The sequence below is a fragment of the Ursus arctos genome, unplaced genomic scaffold, assembly GCF_023065955.2.
Source record: "Ursus arctos isolate Adak ecotype North America unplaced genomic scaffold, UrsArc2.0 scaffold_4, whole genome shotgun sequence".
Lineage (NCBI taxonomy): Eukaryota > Metazoa > Chordata > Mammalia > Carnivora > Ursidae > Ursus > Ursus arctos.
Genome location: NW_026623056.1, coordinates 47,159,200 through 47,181,552, shown reverse-complemented (window position 1 = coordinate 47,181,552; position 22,353 = coordinate 47,159,200). Strand labels below are relative to the sequence as shown.

The following is a 22,353-nucleotide window of genomic DNA, read 5'->3' as shown; positions in this document are numbered from 1 at the left end:
AACTTAAATCCTATAATAGGTTACTTTTATTTAAATGTTCTTACTGTCAAACTTTGAGATCCTTTGCAATCACATGTATACATTTTTTTCTGAATAAACTACCTTCTCATTTTTTCTATCCTTGCCTCCATACCTCTTTTCAATTCCCCAGAAAGTGATTATTAAAAACTCATGAAATATTAATGCTCCTCTGGATCCAGTTTCATTCATTCCCAGAAGCTGATGTTCTCTTACACAAGCTTTTAGAGGAAATTGATGTACATAAAAATTGTCTCCTATCCTGAATACCTTTTATTTATCTTTTAAGGCTTCCTACTACACTTTATCCTGGTTACTAATGTTATCATCCAATCTAAAATTTTTTTTAAAAGATTTTATTTATTTATTTGACAGAGAAAGAGAGAGAGAGAAAGAAAGCACAAGCGGGGGGAGAAGAGGGAGAAGTAGGCTCCCCGCTGAGCAGGGAGCCCAACATTGGGTTTGACCCCAGGTCCCGGGACCAGGACCTGAGCTGAAGGCAGTTGCTCAACCAACTGAGACAAGCAGGTGCCCCTGTTATCATCCAATCTAAAGAAATTAATTCATTTTATATATTTCTAATCTAACTTCCCAGACACTTGCAATTTTAAGTTTGACTTCAAAAAATCATCAGTGTTTTATCCAAAGAAATAATAAATTCTTTTTAAATACTAGACAGAATATTTTGAAGTGGTTCCTCAAAGCATATAGGTATATACTAATTCTACAAAAAATCCTTCATCTATTCCTTGCCTTTGAGCAACTTCCTTGTATTTGAGGGTTTTCACACTTGGCCTCAACCTGCTTGTCTAATCTATGTGACTGACCCTTTCTCTTTTTATTCCTCTCGCCTCCACGTTGTGTATGGGCCCATATTACAAAATTCCCCAGTGCTGTATGGAGTTTTTCATTCCTTTATGTCTTTTCAATTCCCATATTCTCCGACTGGCCAGTCCCTATCTCTATTGTCTCATCTGCTTTTATTTAGTTAGCTCAACCATCACACATTTGTGGGACCTTTTCGATTTCCCTAGATAAAATCAATGACTCCTTCCTCTAACGTTCCACAACACTAGGTATAAATCTCTACTAGTTTGTATCACATTATATACATATTGGTACCCCTTCAATACCTAGCTCAAAATCTGGCTCATAGTAAATGATTGATAAATCTGTGGACTGAGAGAATTTTAAAGAAATACATCAGGGTGAATACAAAAGGTTGTTATTAATTAGATAAGAGAATGATTCATATGGGTGTGGGGAGAGTAGTGTTGTGACTTAGAGAAGTCTTGGTAAGAAGTAACGTGCAAAGGTCTTATAAATAGAATTCTTCCATCTGGAGAATTACAGGAAGAACATTACAAACAGAAAGAATAGAAAAATAACATTCATTAATTATATTTTTTTCCTACCAGCATCAGAAATCCATAGAGACAGCTTAAATTTAAAAAATAATAATAAAATAAATCTATTAAGAAGAGATATATAATTTCTCAAGAACCAAAGGTAGGCCTCACAAATGGCTTATACCAGGGAATAAAACCCTGCTGAGGCTTGCTTTTTCTCTCTTTCTCATAAAGACCAACCTTCTCTGTTATTCTAGTCTGCATGTGGATAGGGTAGTTTAGGGATAAGAGGAACATGGCTTTAAGTCAGACTCAGCTCCAAAAATATCACCCTGGAATGGATCAATACGTACCAAGAGCAGTGTTTTTAATAAATATGAGAGTCCTCTTCTCTATACTTGTCCCCAAAATTAATTCTTCATCTGGCTAAGGCCTGTTTTCATTTCCCATATATACCTCAATGCAAAAAAGGAAGAGGGGGCCCCCTCACTCACCCTTTCAGTCTGAAACATTTCTGTAAGGTTTTCTTACAATTTAATGTTGTTGCTTTGTAGGCACACCAATATCACACCTCTTTTATTACATGTTATACTTTTTTTTTTTTTTTTTTTACATGTTATACCTTTTTAGAGCTAATGAGAAAGGAACAGGGTTTGTAAAGGTGAGGTGGTTTCTGCAGAGAACAGGGTGTTCACACAGATACCCAAGAAGTACCTGTTTATACTAACAATAAGACAACCTACAAATGTAGTTACTTTGTGTCTTGATGTTTCCAGTTTGAATGTCTTAAGCCTTCCAAGTACATAGAAATGTTCTGAAGTTATGCAAATGATTTCTGCATATATTTCTTTCTTTTGTCCTCATTCTATTTCCTCCATGGGGTCACAGGCAAGATGCCCTTAAAATCAGAGCCTAGAGGACTTCTCAGAGCTTCTCTAGTCAGGAAATTTTGTGTGTACTAGAATATTCTTTAGGCAGTTAAAAATTCAGGGTACTACTTTTTCTGAAACAATTAGAATCTGTCTGCTTCCTCTGATAACTTTTTCTCCCAGGGGTTGCTTGTTACTGATGATCAAGGCAGACGTTTATAGCTGCATAGTCCAGATCTTGCCACTCCGTTTGGCTAGACAAATATACCTGAAATGCTGCCTTAAAAAAATGAGTTTGTTGAAGCTTTTTATTAAGGGGAGAATATTTTGGTAATGTGCATAAAAAAATGAGTTTTTTGTTTTCTTTTTTTTTGAGCTCTTTATTTTACACTAAACTTAAAACTTAAATTGGTAACATATCAGTATGAAATAAATTAAACAAATATTTGTCAAAACACTTTTATTTTATGTGCAATAAACAAAATATGTCACTGACACTTTTATGCTTATGGTGCCTGAGGACAATTCATTTAGAAAAGCAAAGAAGAAATACATGGGAATAAAATGCATGTTATTAAATATTCAATAACAATTGGCATGGGCACAATTAGGCAAAGAAACATTTAGTGAACTAAAAAGTTATATGCCTCTTCAGAAAAAAAACACAACAAATATTTCAATAGATTAGGTTAGTGGTCAAATTATACAGGTTATAATTATAGCAAGACTAATATGATACTCTGTCAGAGTTCATAATGTCACCTTTGTAATAATTAAATCAAAGAGATGACCAAGCAAATTTAATTGGTCTATATTTAGCTTTGTCATTAAAACTACAGAATTTCTTAATATATGTCAAGTTTTTATTTTTAAGTGTGTATTATCTGGCTTTGGAAAAATAGCTAAGATGCATGAAAACTTGAATAGTATCCAATATTTAAAAGTTTCATTATTTTACTTTCCAGAGGGGCCAGAAGGTGGTGGCCAGGGGACAACACCACTTCAGAAGAAATGCATCGAAGTATCAGTGGGACAGAATGCTTCCCATGGAAAACAGGATACATTGAATTACATAAAAGTGGCGTCTTTGTATTAAATCAGACCATTTTTTTCCCCTAACGAATATGTGGTGGTTCAGGTGTGCCTGGGTGGTTCGGCCAGTTAAGCAGCAGACTTTTGGTTTCAGCTTAGGTTATGATCTCAGGGTTGTGAGATCGAGCCCTGTGTTGGGCTCCATGCTCAGCACAGAATCTGCTTGACATTCTCTCTCTGCCTCTCTCCTCCTCTCTCTCTGTCTCTTTCTCCATGAATAAATAAGATCTTAAAAAAAATAAGAATATGTAGTAGTTCATGCCTATGTAAACTTAACTCAAGCTGGGATAACTATGAAAGTGTATGTGGAATGGCTAAAGAGAAAGAACTGCTCACATTAAATGGACACCTGGATAATAAGGGAAAGAATAGTTGTGATTAACTGTTATACATATGTTTCAAATCATGCCATATACAAATGCAGGAAAATGTTTCCTTTTGAGGCTTCTTAATGTATGGACACTTTTTTTCTTTCTTTTTTTAGGTAATTTCCTATCCTGGGGGTTTTGGTGGAAGGCAAAAACTATCTGCATGACTGAAGCTGAAAACGCCATGTTATCCTGTCTTCCCTCAACTAGGCTGTGGTCATGGGCTACCTAATCCTTTTATTTAGAAGTCAGTACTATAGAGAATCAGGGATAATGGCAATACCATGTTTACGGACAACTGTGACACCAGTGTAAGTTCTGAGAGGAAGACATTGGATAAAGGAAACCAAGAAATAAAGTAGATTTAAGAACTATGTTAAGGAAATAATTTGGGGTGTGTTTATGGCACAGAGGCTTGCCTACAAGGAAGTAAATCAGAAGCTTATTGTAATTCTGAAGGAATGACATTGCCCAAAATACTGGATATCAGTCCTAACAATTATTTGATAATTGAGCACTCTGGCCTACAAACTTTAATGAGAGGAAAACAGGCTGCAAAAGCTATATATTTTAAAAACATCCACTTTATATGTAGTCATGAAAGAAACAAACAGGGTGACACTCCCAGAGGTTGGGAGAAGGGGTCTAAGGGGTCTACAGGAATAAAAGACAAGGGAGTTCTTCTTAGAGAACAGAATCAAGGACTTCTCAAGGAACTTCTTTCTAAGAGTTTCTCTGCAGAATTCCATTATTACTATGAATCAGTGACAACTATTTGTCTCATGCATCATTTTTTAAAATAGAAATTTTTATTACATTTATTTTATCCCTACTGTATATGAAGAGGGAGGTACTAGAAACTTGTTTTCATTTATTTTGATTATAAGAACAGAAGCAATCTCTTCCAGATGTGATGGAGAAGACTCACATAGAAAATATGAACGTTGAACTGATGACAGTAAGTAGGTGGAACTTTGGGTTATCCCCTCGTGTGTGGGTGGAATTGTGTTCTAGGGGGAAGAAGTACTGTCCATGGGTATTTGGTATCCATATTCAACACAGATGACTAGCTGTAACCAAAGATTTATATCCCCTCTCATAGATTATAGTTCCTTCTGGGAACATGCTACATTTAAGAACTATATTTCTAAGCCCTGACCATTGAAAGTATGTGCAAATATAGTTGTTTCTAATACATGGGAGTAGAAGTGTTGAGTATCATTTCTGGCCAACCTGGTTAAAAAGTTTGTATGCTACCTCTATCCTTTATCTTCTTTAATATTTAAGCTTTATGGCAACGTTGAGGGCAAACTGGGATTCATGAAGTGAAGGCGTAAAAGCCTATGTTAACCTGTAGCCCTCAGTGACTGCCAGGAATATAGGCCTTCCCCAACCCCACCACTAATCAGAAACAGCAATACTGGTATTTATCTGAATATAAAAATAAACATCTACTGTCACAATTTACAAACATGCTGAGCTAACGTTAACCTACCTAAAATGCCTGTAACACCTTAAAACAGAGACATGTTAAGTGACTCATTTTCCTTATTATTAGCATATGCTTATATTTTAATAGCCATCTGGCTAATAATATTGATAGCACATAGTATACGTTTTTTTCATAAAACATAGTATATTTTTAATATTATGTCACCCACTTATCTTCAAGTATCAGAGTTTAGTTAGGAAAATAGAGTCACTCTAAGTATTGTAGAAAAAAAAATTCAAACAAGGATTGGAATTTACTTGAATTTAGGAAAAGATGGGGCAATGAATGCCTAGAAGTAGGGATTACTGAATCAGAAAAATAGTCACTGATGAAGCCATGCAAAGTACTGGCATAGGTAGATAGCTTGAAGGAAAACCAAATAAACCATTCAGGACTAGATGTTGAAGTGATATGCCACAAAGGGGGAGCTTATAGAGGCATGGAAACTACCACCTAATGGAATCTACTGACTAGAAATTGCTGACTCTGAGGCAACAGTTGTTACTATGGGAATGTCTACCTCCTCAGGTCCTTAGTCAAACACCTTCTGGTAAATTTGGAGCTGCTGTTGGTCAGCAAAGCCAGTAACCAGAAAGTTAAGTGGGGCATGAAGCAGGAAGAGAATGAGAACAAGCTGAGCTTGAAGAGGAAACATTTCATTGTTTGTCATCATTTATGACCTTCACAGAGAACCTTGTAAGAAAAATGAACTCTGCTTACTTTATTCCTTCCAAGACATGCATAAGTTCCTCCAGTCAACTTACTCTAATCTGGAAAAGAAGATCCTGGAAAAAGTAGGTTCCCAATGTTAGACAGGAGAAATGTGCAAAATTGATAAAACAAAACCCAGCAAATATGATTTTGCAGGTAGCAAGATTTAACATGCATCTGCTATAATACCCTCTATTTTGTTTTGGAATTTGGCCAAGCCTATGATGGAGAATAAGAGAAAATTATAGGAACTCCAATTTTATTTATTTATTTATTTATTTATTTATTTATTTATTTATTTATTTATTTCACACACACCAAAAAAACCCATTGCCTTTTATTGTCTGCTCTTTTCTTTAAGCATAATTAAATGGAATCAAGTGGGATTTATCCCAACTATGCAAGGCTGGCTCAACACACAAAATCAATTATTGTAATTCACGTCAACAGATTAAAAAAAGAAAAATCACATGATCATATTAATGGATGTATAAAAGGCATTTAACAAACTCCAACATCCATTCAGAATTAAAAACTCTTAGAAAACTAGGTCAACTTGACATAAAAAATCTACAGTTAACATCGGACTTAATGGTGAGAAACTTAAAGCTTTCCCATGAAGATCAGGTAAGGTAAAAAAATCTCCCTTCACTCCTTTTCAACTTTGTACTGGAAGTCCTTGTTAGTCCAATAAAGCAAGAAAAGGAAATAAAAGGTACACAGATTGGGAAGAAAGGCACAAAACTTTGTTCACAGATGATATGATTGTCTATCTAGAAAGTACAAAACAATCAATAACAACAAAAACTATAGGAACAAATTAAGTGATCATGGCAAGGTATAGTATACGAGGTTAAAAACAAAAGTTTATTGCTCTCCTATATACCAGCAATGAACAAGGGGAATTTGAAATTTAAAACATAATACTATTTACATTAGTATCACACAAAATGAAATACTTATGTATAAATCTAACAAAATATATACAAGATCTGTATGAAGAGAACCACAAAACTTGAATTCAAAGAACTAAATAAATGAAAAGATATTCCACGTTCACAGAAAGATTCAATATTGTTAAAATGTCAGATCCTCCCATCTTGATCTATAGATTCCATGCAATCCCAATCAAAATCCCAGAGGGGCGTCTGGGTGGCTCAGTCATTAAGCATCTGCCTTTGGCTCAGGTCATGATCCCAGGGTCCTGGGATTGAGCCCTGGGTTGGGCTCCCTGCTCCATGGGAAGCCTGCTTCTCCCTCTCCCACTCCCCCTGCTTGTGTTCCCTCTCTCACTGTCTCTCTCTCTGTCAAATAAATAAATAAAATCTTTAAAAAAAAATACTTTAAAAAAATCCAGAAAGTTATCTTATGGATACTGACAAACTGATCCTAAAGTTTCTATGAAGTGGCAAAAGACCCAGAATAGCCAACACAAAATATTGAAGCTGAAGGAAAAGGCTCTTGGAGGACTGATGCTCCCTAGCTTAAGACTTAATATAAAGCTACAGTAATCAAGTGGTATGGAACTGGGGGAGGGGGCAGGGAGATAAATGGAACAGAATAGAGTCCAGAAATAGCTCCCCATAAATATAGTCGACTAATTTCTGACATAGCTGCAAAGCATTACAATGGAACAAAGTTAATCTCTTCAACAAATGTAAAATATGAATCTAGACAGAGACCTTACACCCTTCACAAAAATTAACTCAAAATGGATCATAGATCTTAATGTAAAATGTAAAACTATAAAACTAGAAGATAATAAAGGAGAAAACCTAGATGACTTTGGGTGTGACAATGACTTTTTAGATACAACACCAAAGACACAATCCATGAAAGAAAGATACAGATGTAGTGAAATGGGGCACATGCACCCCAATGTTCATTGCAGCAATGTCCACAATAGCCAAACTGTGGAAGGAACCCGGATGTCCTTCAACAGATGAATGGATAAAGAAGATGTGCTTCATATATTCAATGGAATATTACTCAGCCATCAGAAAGGATGAATACCTACCATTTACATTGATATGGATGGAACTGGAGGGTATTAAGCTAAGTGAAATAAGTCAATCAGAGAAAGACAATTATCATATGGTTTCACTCATATGTGGAATATAAGGAATAACATAGAGGTTCATAGGGGAAGGGAGGGAAAACTGAATGGGAAGAAATCAGAGAGGGAGACAAACCATGGGAGACTCTTAACTCCAGGAAACAAACTGAGGGCTGCGGAAAGGAAGGTGGGTAGGGGGCTAACCGGGTGATGGGCACTACTAAGGAGGGCATGTGATGTGATGACACTGGGTGTTATACACAACTAGTGAATCAGTGAATACTACATCAAAAACTAATGATGTACTATATGTTGGCTAATTGAATTTAAATAAAAAAAGGAAAGAAATGATAAGCTGAACTTCATTAGTTTTTAAAAATCTCCTGCTCTGTGAAAGACAACATCAAAAGAATTAGAAGAGAAGCCACAGAGTGAAATAAAATATTTCACATCTGAGAAAGGACTGGTATCTAAAATATACAAACAACGCTTAAAACTCAACAGTAGGAAAATAACAAACCTGATTAAAAACATGGACAAAAACTTTGACACCTCACCAGAGAAGATACAGAGGTGGGAGACAAGCCTATGAGAAGATGCCCCACCTCCTAAGTCATCCAGGAAGTACAAATTAAAACAACGAGATAACACTACCTACCTATTAGAATGACCAAAATCGGAAAGACTGACACCACCAAATGCTAGCAAAGATGTAGAGCAACAGGAACTCTCAAACATTGCTGGTGGGAATGCAAAATGGCAAAACCACTTTGAAAGACGGGTGCGTTTTTTTTTTTTTTTTTTTTACAAAACTAAATATACTTTTACCATAAAATCCAGCAATGGCACTCCCTCATTATTTACCCAAAGGAGCTAAAAATGAATGTGCGCTCAAAAATGTGCACACAGATATTTGTGATAGTTTTATTTATAATTGCCAAAACCTGGAAGTAACTAAGATGTTCTTGAGTAATGAATGGGTAAACTATGGTACACCCAGATAACAGAACATTATTTAGAGCTAAAAGAATTGAGCCATCAAGCCATGAAAAGGCATGGAGGAACTTAAAGTGCATATTACTAAGTAAAAGAAGCCAATCTGAGAAGGCTCTGATTTCAATACGCCATTCTGGAAAAGGCAAAACTACAGAGGCAATAAATAGACCAGTGATTTCCATGGGTTTTAGAAGGTGTAAGGTGTATGAATAGGTAGAACACAGAGGATTTTAGGGCAGTAAAAATACTCTGTATGGTATTATAAATGATGGATATATGTCATTATACATTTCCCCAAACCCATAGAATATATAGTACCAAGAGTGAACACTAAGGTAAACTATGGCATTTGGGTGACTATGATTTGTCAGTGTGGGTTAATCCTTGATAATAAAATATACTATTCTGATGAGTGATATTGATAATGGACCAGAGTATGCACATGTAGGGGCAGGGGGTATATGGAAAATCTCTGTACCTTCCTCCGAATTTTACAGTAAATCTGTTATGTACTCTTTTCAAGGCAATTAATTTAAGCAAATAAAAAGACACAGACTAGAATGATTTTGTAAAACAAATGTCCATCAAAGACCTTGAAACCAGAATATACAAAGGACTTTTATAATAAGAAGACAAACCCAATAAACGTGTTGGCAAACTATTTAAACAGATATCTCAAAAAAGAAGTTATATGAATGTTGAATAAGACAAGAAGCAATTATCATCATTACTGGTCATCATAGAAATTGAAACTATAATGAGACCTCTATACACACACACACACACACACACACACACACACACACACATACACAGAGAGAGAGAGAGAGAGAGAGAGAGAGAACAGTGAAAGTAAAAGAGATTGACAGAATGCAGAGCCACCACCTATCTTATACTTTGCTGATGAGGATTCAAAATGGTACAGCCACTTTGAAAATGGCATACATTTACCTTATGACACAACTATTCCACTTCTAGAAAAATTAAAACTTAAGTCCACCCAAAAATGTGTACATTAATATTCATATTAGAATATTCATAGACTCAAGCAACCCCAAATCTCCATCAAATGGAGAGTAGATAACCATACTGTTGTATATCTAAACCACAGAGTTCTACTCAGCAATAAAAAGGAGTGAAATATTAATACAATCAACAACATGGATGAATCTTGAAAATATTACACAAAATAAAAGAAGTGAAATAAAAAAAAAGATTATGTACAGTAAGTAAAATTCTAAGAAAGGTAAAACTATAGTAACAGAACAGATCAACAATTCCTTGGGGCTGGAACTCTGGAAAGGAGATTCATTTCAAAGGCAGAAAAGAAAACATTTTATGGTGTAGGGACCGTTCTTTGATTGTAGTGGTGGTTATAGAGTTACCAAAATTCAACATTACACACACTGGTAAATTTTATTGTATGTAATAATACTTTAATGAACAAAAGAGGGATAAAAGCCCAAAAGATCAATATATTTCCCCACATTAACAAAGAAAGGACATGAAAAATAGCATTAGCTGATTGAAAGACTAACCAATTAGTAATGGAAGAGAATTGCAGCTACCACAAAATGAGAGTGAACAAAAATTACAACAAAAATCATATTTAATGGTGAAATATTGTCATATATCCTCAGATTGAGGACAAACAAGGACAACCATTATTACCACTTTTAATCATTTTTATTACACTGGAGACCAAAAAGTTAAGGGAAAGAAATGAAAGAATATGGATTAGAAGGAAGAAATAAAACTCATTATTTACAGATTTAATAGCTGAATACATGGGAAATCCAAAATATTGTGTAAACTATTAGAATAAATAAGTGAATTTACCAAGGCCATTGTATACAGGCCAATACACAAAAAGCAACTGCAGATATTCCCTTCTGCCAAAATGAAGCAAACCTATTCCCTTAGCTCCTCCCTCACATCACTTAAAAAAATAACAACAACAAACAAGCAATAAAAAACAACTGAACATAACACAAGTTTAGAAAGGCTCTGAAAAGGTACGAAGAAGAAGGCAAACAGGCTAAGTGATGACACAGATGTGAGTTCCCTGCTCTGTTTTTGTCTCCCAAATATCCCAGACAGGCCACCGTAAAAGCCTCTAACCTAGAACAGTCAACAAGGAGTAGGGTGTGGGGGCGGGGAAGCCCCAAGAAAAGCTTATTCCTTCCTAGTCAAAATGCCAGGGAAGGGATGACCTAACAATAGAAAACCTTTTTGTCAATACCCACCTTCCTTCAGCATAATGCTGAAGAAAACAAAACAAAACAAAACAAAACAAAACAAAACAAAACAAAACAAAACAAAACAAAAGTCTTCTTCCTGTGATTCCAGTGGGGCTGAGCAGAGTTTATCTTTCATCCCATCCACCTGCAGCTGAAAGCATGTAATGATGCTCCTATTCCTGTACTTAACTGACTTTACAGGATGGAGCAAGGAGCTAATCTGTTTCTAACCAGGCAGTGCTCTGATTTTCCCAACTGGTTGAGTCCTTTAGAGAACTAGTCTTGCATCTTCTGGCTGGTGGAAATCACCTGCTAGGTTAGTGTTGGCAGCACTAAGTCTGCAGGTAATCTTGCATTCACTGCCCAATTCCCCTGCTGGGATATTAGCAGGATTGAGCTAGAAGTTGGTTACCTATCTCTCACTCAGCAGAAGTAGCATGTCCTTCCGTTAATTCCTCTTCCAAAGTAGACTTAGAAGGGCTCAGCAGGGAACTAATTTTCCATTTCCTGTCTGGCAAAAGCAGGAGTGCTCTAATTTGCCCAGAGGGGTAGTGTTAGTGGGCAAGGTTCCAGCAGAACCCTCACCTCCACTCAGCAAAAATAAGTCAGGGGACGTGGCAGGAGGTGGAGTAATAAGCAATCTTTTTTTATGCTTTTCCTCTGTTGGTGTCAGAAGAGCAGAATGGGGAGCTGGAACTTGCAGGAGGAAGCAGGTGTGTGTACACCTTCCACTTCTCCCCTCCCTGGTGCCAATGGAGTCTAGTGGGAAAGTGAACATACACACCCATCCAGCCTTAACAATATACAGAGCAGGGAAATTTTTGCCTAAAATAGAGGATTAAATAAGATGTGGAGTCTATACTATTATATAAAAAAATACAGGATACAATTGAAAATCATTTCTCATATTAAGAACTAGGAAAATCACACAATAAGTGAGAAGAAACAATGAACAAATGCCAATACCAAATTGAATCAGATATTGCAATTAAGAGGAAAAAGTATCCATCATAAAACAGCTCTAACAAGTAATTACAAATTATACTGAAACAACTTTTTTTCATTAAAGAAAGAAATTCTCAGCAAAGAAATGGGAGTTATATAAAAAGAAATAAATGAGAATTATAAAACTGAAAAATACAATAACCAAATTAAGGTAAAGGACATAAAAGGAAATGAGCTTTTTACATTTCATTTGAAGTGGCAGAACTTCAATAACAGTAGACTATAGTAAGTTATATAAATAGTAGTACTTAAAGAACCAATAGGAAACTATGCAGGGCAATATATTCAAGAATACTATTTAAAAAAATAAAATAAAATCCTAAAAATGTCCAAGGAACACACAGGAAATTAAGAAAATCTAAACAAAAATGAGAGAGAGGATGAAAAATGAGAAACAGAAAACAAATAATTGCAGATTTAAGCACTAACCTAGGAAAAAATATATCTAAGTGGTCTAAATACATCAATTTAAAGAAAGAGATTGGCAGAGTAGATAAGAAAATACTATACAACAACATTCTGTCTACAAAACTCATTTCAAAACTCACTTCAAACTAAACCAGTTAGTGTGAAAGTAAAAAAATAGAAAAATACAAAACATGCCAACCTTAATGAAAAAAAAAAAAGGCAGGGGTCACCTTATTAATAGAAAAACTAGACTTCAAAGGAAAGAAGATTAAGAAAGATAAAGAGGACCATTACATAAAGATAAAAGGACCGATCTACCAGGAAGACATAACAATCCCAAAAGCATAAACACAAAATAATAAGCGCTCAAAATACATGAAGGAAAAACTGATAGAGCATAAAGGAAAAATGCAAAATTATAGTTGGAGATTTCAACATCCACCTGTTAGCACCTGATAGAACTTAAAGACAGCACATCAGTAGGGATATAGAACTCAATACCACCAACCAATAGATCTTAATCAACACATAGAGAATATTTCACCCAATAACAGAATACACATTTTTTTCAAGCATCTGTGGAACATATACAATGACAGACCATCTTCTGGGCCATAAAACAAAATCAATAAATTTTAAAAAATTGATGTAAGGCAGGAGCACCGGGATGGATCAGTTGGTTAGGCACCAGACTCTTGATTTTGGTTCAGGTCATGATCTCAGGGTCATGCGATCAAGCCCTGAATAGGGCTCTGCACTCAGCAGGGAGTTTGCTTCTCTCCTTCTCCCTCTCCCTCTATCCCTCCCTCCACTTGCATGCACGTGTGCTCTCTCTCTCTCTCTTATAAAATAAATCTTTAAAACTTAAATTTAAAAATTTGATGTAAGGCAGAAAATTAATTTGAGTGGAATGGAGTCAACTGGAAATCAATAACAAAAAACAACAGAAATCTTAGAACACTTGAGAATTATACAATACACTTCTAAAAAATACATGCATCATTGAAATTACCTCAAAGGAAATTTAAAAACTACAGAGGACTACATGAAAATGAAAATACAACTTATCAAAATAATGAGATGCAGCTAAAGCAGTGCAGAGAGGGATAGTTACAACAATAAACACTTACATTGGAAAATTCTCAAATCAATCATTTAAGTCCCTACCTTAAGAAATGAGACAAATAAGAGGAGAATAAACCTGGAGTTTGGAGAATAAAAGAAGTAATAAAGAATAGAAACCAATGACATTGAAAATAAGAAAATAACTTTAAAAATGCAATAAAATAAAGAGCTGATTCTACCAAAAAAGTAAGAAAATTGATAAAACTCTAGAAATTCTGTCAAATATAAGCAAAAGGGGATACAAATCTTAACATCAGGAATGAAACAGTGATATCACTATAGACCTTACAGCCATTACAAATAAGAAAATACATTAACGACTTCATTCTCATACCTTTGACAACTTAGAATTTGGATGAATTCTTAGAAACCTACAAACTACCAAAACTCAACCAAGATGAAATAGATCATCTGAATAGTCTTCCTATAAACATCAAGAAATTGAATATTAAAACTGAATACTTTCAAAGCAATCTCTAGATATAAGATTTCAGGGAAAATTTTACCATTCAAAGATGAGTTAAGTATAAATTTTACAAATTCTCTTTCAGAACAGAGGATGAGGGAATACTTCTTACTCATTTTATGAGGCTAGTATTTCTCTGATACCAAACAAAACAGACAGTGCCAAGAAAAAAAAATCAACAAACAAAACAAAAACAAAACAAAGAAAGAAAAATAAAACCACTGACTTATGGAAAAAATATTATATTAACAAATCAAATCCCACTATTTATAGATAGAATTATACAAAATGACCAAATGGTATTTAATCCAAGTATGTAAGGCTTTATTGGTATTCAAAATTAATCAGTATAATCCATTACATCAACAGATGTACAAGGAAAAATCATATAAACATAATAACCGATACATAACAAGCATTTGTCAGAATCCAAGACCCACTTATAATAAACTCTCAGGAAGCTAGGATTATAGGGGAACTTCTTCAACTTGATATTGATAAAGATCATGTACAAAAACATACTGCTAGCATTAAACTTAAAGAGTAAGTCTGTATATTTTCCCTCTGAGAACAGGGAAAAGGCCAAAGTTATCTCTTCTCACCACTCTTTTTCAGTATAATATTGGAGATTCCAGCCATTGCATAAGGGAACTAGAAGAAATAAAAGGCATTCATATTGTAAAGGAATACATAAAACTGTCCCTATTTGCAAATGACATTTTCTACATAGAAAATCTCAAGGAAAATTAAAAATGAACAAACAGGAGTGCCTGGGTGGCTCAGTTGGTTAAGTGTCTGCCTTTGGCTCGGGGCATGATCCTAGAATCCTGGGATGGAGCCCCGCATAGGGTTCCCTGCTCAGTGGGAGTCTGCTTCTCCCTGTGCAACCCCCCGCCCCACACTTGGGCTCTCTCTCTTTCTCAAATAATAAATAAAATCATTAAAAAAATAGAACAAACAAAAATCTCCTTGAACTAGTAAGTCCAGCAACTTCACAGGATATAAGATCGTACTTCTATATATTGAAAATGCACCTGGGGGAGAAATTTAAATTATAATACTATTTGCTATCACTTCAAATAAAATAAATTACTTAGGTGTACACTTAATATGTACAGGACTTAAATGCCAAAAAATTTGAAATGCTGATGATATCAAAGGAGCCCTAAAAAAAAAAAAAATGGTGAGGCATAATGTGTTCATGGATTAGGAGACTTAACATAACAAAGATACCTATCTTCTGAAATTGGTCTATAGGTTTTATACTGTTCCTGTGAAAATTGTAGGAATGGTTTTTAGTACACATAGACTAGCTTACTTTAAAATTTATTTGGAAAGAAATAGGTTCTAGGGTCTAGAATAAAAATTTTGCAAAAGTGAGGATAGATTTTGCTCTATTATTTAATACTATAATACAACTATATTAATGAAGACAATGTAGTGGTAGTAGAATAATAGACACATAGATAAATGTAACTGTATAGAAAGCCCAGAAGTGCCCAAACAATTTCGGCAAAGTTGTAAAAGCAAATCGGTGGGAAAAGGATAGGCTTTTTAATATATGGTGCTAAAGAAAGCAGTATCTATAGGCAGAAATAATGAATGAATGAATGAATGAGTGAATGAATGAATGAAAAAATAAACAATTTTGATCTAAAATTTACACCTTATGGAAACATTAACTCAAAAGAGAATATAGACTCTACTATGAAACTACAAAACTTTCAAAAAAAATGTAGGAATAAATTTGAAATGTGGGGCTAGGGCAAAGAATGTTTACATCTGACACTAAAGCCTTGTTCTGTTAAAAAAAATAATAAACTGAACCTCAAAACAATTTAAAAAATAAAACTTTTGGTATGTAAAAGACTCCATTTATAGAATAATAATAAAAAAGCTACAGACTGGATGATTATATATGTGAACCGTATATCTGATAAAGGGTTAGTAATTTGATTACATAAAGAACTCTCTGAACCCAAAAGTGAAAAAAAAAATCCAATTACAAAATGGGCACAAGACATAAATTCACCTTTCACTGAAGAGGATATACAGAGAGCAAGTAAGCACACAAAAAGACGTCAAACATAATTTTCCAGTAGGAAATGCAAAATAAATCACAAGGACGAATCATTAGACAACAATTAAACTGGTGACAAAACCAAATGCTTGCAAGGAGGCAGACAAACTGGGTCACACATGCATTGCTGGTGGGAATGTAAAATGATACAGCCACCCTGCAAAATATTTTGGTGAGTTTTATAAAACTAAACCTACAAATATCATATGACCCAGCAATTGCACTCTTGGACATTTATCTCAGAGAAATAAAAATTTACAATCACATGAAAACCTGTATACCAACATTCAATAGCAGGTTTTCTTTTTTTTTTTTGTAATAATTCTAAATGGGAAATAACTCAGATGTCTTTCAGTGGAATAATGACTAAACAACTATAGTACCATGTAATGGTACTATACATGTAATACCATGTAATGCTACTCAAGCAACAACAATAATAAATAATAATAATAACAACAAATTATTGATAGGTACAATGACTTGGATGAACCTGCAGGAAATTATGCTAAATGGAATACCAAATAACCAAGGAATGGATCATACACTGTATGATTCCATTTATATGACCTTCTTAAAATGAAAATGACATTAATGTAAAACAGATTATTTGTTGCCAGGAGTAAAAGATGGTAAGAAGGAGGGAAGCAGATTTGGCTGTAAGGGGTAGCACAGGGAGGGATCTTTGTGATGACATCACTCTTATATGCCTTGATTGTAAAAATGTCCATATTTTGGTTGTGATATTGTACTACAGTTTTGCATGGCTTCCCTTGGGGTAACTGGGTAGAGTACACTAGAATTCTTTGTATTATTTCTTACAAGTGGAATTGGTCTAAAATCATCTCAAAATAAAAAGTTCCAACAACAAATAGACATTTACATTCTAAAGTTATATTAGTATAATATTAATTACATTTAATGTTTAAAATATCATTAAAACTTGTGTAAATCCTCTACAGTGAAAATTACAAAACACTATACAGATAATGTACAAAATCCCAAATAAATGAAGGTATATACCACACTTGTGGATTGGAAGACTATTTTAAAGAAATCATTTTTTCCCCAAATTTGTCTATTGATTCAATGAAATAGCAAATATAATTTTCAGAGAGATCAATAGATTCTTTCAGACAATACTTTGGATATCTGTATATCGGTATTCACTAAAGGTGATTAAAGCAAGGCTAATGATCAAGACCTTTCATTCTTAGGGTTAAATTCAACAGAAATGTGTCATGTGTTCATCAAAAGCCTTATATGAAAAGTTCTGTACCAGCATTACTGACAATAGCCAAAATTAGAAACAACCCAAATGTTTAATAATAATCAAGTGGATTTAAATAACTGCATTTCAACCACATTATTTCATGCTACTATAGGAATTAATTTCATAAACGCAATGCTGAACAAAAAATCCAGAGCCCAAAAGGGCATATTGTGTATTTCATATATATAAAGTTCAAAAAAAGGCAAAATTTATCTATATTAGTAGAATTCAGAAATGGGGGTGCTTAGTGATGTCAAAAGAACAGGAAGGGGTTTCTGGAGTTATAATGGTTTGACTTTTATTCTGAATGTGGTTATATTTTCCTGATGTGATCTATTTGGGAAAATTTACCAAGCTGTACTGTAATGGGTGCAGTTTTGGATATATGTTATTACTTTAACAAAAACAGTTTCAGTGTATAAACCTCACGATTATCTAATTCAATAACTGAAATCATTATCAAATAGGTATCACTGGGTAAATAAAATCACTGAGCTTCTTAATATTATATAACTCATCAAGTTATACACATACACACACTTCATTTTTTAATCCAAATTGCACTGCATGTTGGATAAGCTGTATCCCCCCAAATCTACAAGACCATGGATAAGTTAAACTCTAAAATTTTTTTTTCTTTCTCTCTCTCTCTCTTTTTTTTTTTTTTTAAGTAGGCTCCATACCCTGTATGGAGCTCAACACAGGGCTTGAACTCACGGCCCTGAAATCAAGACCTGAGTTGAGATCAAGAATTGGACACTTAACCAACTGAGCCACCCAGGGGCCCCTTGTTTCTTATTTTTAAAAGGACATAATTAGATTGACATCTCTGAAGTTCTCATCACTCAAAAGCTATGTTTGCAGTGTATGATGTTTATATAAGTTGTTTGCAAAATATTTAAAATGCAACACCTTTTCAGTTTATAATCTAAAATTTCGAATACATCAGAGAAAACTGAAATGGTCCTGTATTTAAATTTATTTCATTGCATAACATGTTACTTTCTTTGCAGATTTGATTTAAAGGAAATGTTTATGTTCCTCAGCATGAAAGAACCATGAACTACATATTTGCCAACTTGATGTGATAGTTCTAGTTTTGATATAAAGCAGCTTTGTAACCTTGAATAAGTCACAAACTTTTTTTTGTCTCAGCTTCCTAATTCCTTGAATGAATAATAGATCCCCTGCCACTCAAATGGCTCATGTGTGGATTAAATAAGATAACATAACTTAAAATCTGTAAAGCAGTCCACAAATGCAAATGTAGTTGCTATTATTACCCTCATTATTACAGGTTTTCATATCAATCTTTATTTTTCTTGATTTTAAAGGAGAGAATATAGAATGATCATATTTACTGATATACACAAACACACCCTTAATTAGGCAGTGGGAAAGAAAATGTAGTACAATTTGTTTTCCTTTTTCTACTACTGAAGCTCTGCTTTGCTCATTACCCCTCCATTACTTTCCCTTCATTTTCCTCCCATGGGGCAAATGAAGATAAGCTCCTGTTGATAGATCATGAATTTCAATTTATATACCCAGGGGCAGGGCATTTTCGATGGAATGTTCCAATACTAGAACTTTTTGCCACTCGTGCTTTCAGAGAGCCCATGTTTAAATCTTCAGGCCAATATGTAAATCTGTTTTTGTTCCTCTAAACAGAAGACTTGTGGGTATTTCAAAACAGATATGCATTAAATAAGTATTTATTCAATGTTACAGATGTTAGAAGTAAGAGACTTTCCCAGGGACAAATAAAGTGAATGAGACAGCAGGGACCGAGGCTGCATTTCCAAGTGCCTGGCCCTGAACAAGTGTCCAACAGGCAAAGCATAATGGAAAGGATTATCTCATTGTAAAAACAACATGTGCCTGTGCGTAGAGAGAGGCATTGAAGTACAGTCCCAAAGTACTGAGGCTCTTTTCTCAAAATGTTGGGATTTCAATTGGCATTTACTTTCTTCTTAAAATCTTTACACAGTTATCATGATTTCACACTTAGTATGTAATTTTAATATAAATGTTATATAAACATATACGAAGAAACTATTTTATAGTGAAAAAATACTATTTCAATACAATTCAATGTCCTCACAATAAATAGTTTTATTGATTTATAAAAGCTATTATGCACACTGTTTAAAGAGTAATTAAAAGCAGGAAATTATTATATGGGCTCTACATAGTCTCCAGCTTGTAAAATATTCTATAGGCATACCTTGTAGATATTGCAGGTTTAGTTCCAGACAATCATAATAAAGTGAATATTGCAATAAAGTAAATATCATAATAAAGCAAGTTGCATTAGTTTTTGGATTCCCAATGCATAAAAATTTGTGTTTACACTATACTGTAGTCTAGTAAATGTGTAATACCATTATGTCAAAGATGTATGTGTGTACATATATATGTATATATACATATATACATATATATGTATATATACATATATATGTACACACACAGACAGTAATTTAAAAATTCTTTATTACTAAAAAGTGTTAGCCATCATCAAAGCTTTCAGTAAATCCTAAACTTTTTGTTGGTGGAGGGTCTTGCCTTGATGGCTGATGACTGATCAGGGTGATGGCTGGTGAAAGCTGGGGTGGTGTGCCAATTTCTGAAAATAAGACAACAATAAAGTTTGCAGCATCAATTCACTTTTTTTTTTTTTGAGGGGTATACATTTTATTGGAAACCTTCAGTACTCCTCAGACAGAACATAATGTCTTCAGTCAAGGATCTCATGTGGCCTACAGAGCAAACTGCGATTTTTTGATTAGGGGCAAACAGAGGGCAGCTTGAAAAATGAGTACTTAGTTTGCCAAAATGACCCCCTCACCAATGCTCTTCAGTCAGCTTATCAGCTTTTACCATAGTTTCTTTCAATGGGTCCCAACATATAGAAGTCCTGTTCTGGGAGATGGTCATATTCACCTGCCAAAATCTGCTAGGATCCTTCGATGGTCTCCTTTATAGGTACCAGCTTCCCCATATGACATATGAAAACTTCAGCAACCTGTAATGGCTGACACAAGAAACTCTGTATTTTCCATGCATGGGACATAGTCAACTTGTCTTGCTCAGTAAGTTCCTCCATATCCAGGATGGCAATGATGTCCTAGAGTGATCTGTAGTCCTGTGGGATCTTTTGAACCCCATGGGCAACATCATAATACTCATTTCCAACAACACTGGGATCCATGATTCGAGAAGTGGAATCCAGAGGATCCATAGCTGGGTAGATGCCCAACTCAGCAATAGCATGGATCAGCACAGTGGTAGCATCCAAATGGGCAAAGGTAGTGGCAGGACAGGGTCAGCCAAGTCATCAGTAGGCACATAGATAGCCTGTGCAGAGGTAATAGATCCCTTCTTGGTGGTGGTGATTCTTTCCTACATGGTACCCATGTCAGTGGCCAGGGTAGACTGACAGCCTACAGCAGAAGGAATTCTGCCCAGTAAAGCAGACACCTCAGAGCCAGCCTGGGTGAAGCCAAAGGTATTATCAATAAAGAGCAGTGTATCGTGACCCTCTTGGTCTCTGAAGTATTCAGCAACAGTCAGTCCATTCAGAGCTACCCAGGCATGAGCACCAGGTGGTTCATTCATTTGACCATACGCCAGCACTACCTTGGAGGTAGCATCTTTTAAACTGGTAACACCAGACTAAATCATTTCATGGTATAAGTCTTTGCTGTCACAGGTCCTCTCACCAACACCAGCAGATACAGTGTGACCACCATGGGCTTTGATGACATTAACTGCGTGATAAATACTGTCTTGCCAACTCCAGCACCATCAAAGAGCCTAGTTTTGCCACCTTGAGCATAGGGAGCCAGCAGATCCACCACCTTGATACCAGTAACCAGAATTCTCTACTCAACACTCATTTCTATGAACTCAGGAGCCTCAGCATAAATAGGTACAAATTGTTTTATTTTGATGGGACCTCCTTCATCAGGAGGTTCTCTAATGGCATTTGTGATTCTGCCCAAGGTCCCAGTAATTTTGATGGGTGCACCAAAATCCAGGACTTTCTGGCCTCTAACTAAGCCTTTGGCACCATCCATGGCAATACTCCTTACTGTGTTCTACCCAAATGCTAGGCCACCTCCAAACCCAGCCTGATCTCTCTGCCCTGCACTTGCAGTGCATTTAGGATGAGTAGTAGTCTTTCATCCAACTGGACACCCACCACTGCATGATGACTACCACTATGCTCCCAGTGGCAGCCCCTACCTTCAGGGAAGGAAATGTTTGGATGGCATAGTCTCTGGCAGGTGGGAGTGCTGCCAGGTTGGGCCACAGCAAGACCTGGACTTGGGATAGCAGTCCTGAAGGGCTGAGAGCCCACAAGTCCCTGAAGGTCAAGGTAGCAGCCACACAACCTACAAAACCCAACATGGCAGATCATGGGTGTAGACTCTAACTTTTCTTTTCACAGTTTCTCTGTAGCATGCAATGCTGTTTGATAGCATTTTACTCACAGTAGAACTTCTTTTAAAATTAGAGTCAATCCTTTCAAACCCTGCTGCTTTATCGACTAATAAGAATTAGAAAATCTTTAGTTGTCATTTCAACAATATTTACCGCACTTCCCCAAGAATAGTTTCCATCTCAAGCAACCACTTTCTTTGCTCATCCTTTTTTTTTTTTCCTAAGATTTTATTTACTTATCTGAGAGAGAGAGAGACAGGGAGAAAGAGAGAAAGAGAGAGAGAGAGAGAGAGAGAGAGAGGGATCATGAGCAGGGGGGAGGGACACAGAGAGAAGCAGACTTCCCAGTGAGCAGA

General features: G+C 35.3%; 1 pseudogene; it reads right to left on the bottom strand.

Annotated features, from left to right (window-relative positions):
• Window positions 1-20,395: 20,395 nt before the first annotated feature.
• On the bottom strand, window positions 20,396-21,964 carry LOC113241056 (ATP synthase subunit beta, mitochondrial-like; annotated as a pseudogene).
• Window positions 21,965-22,353: the final 389 nt, after the last annotated feature.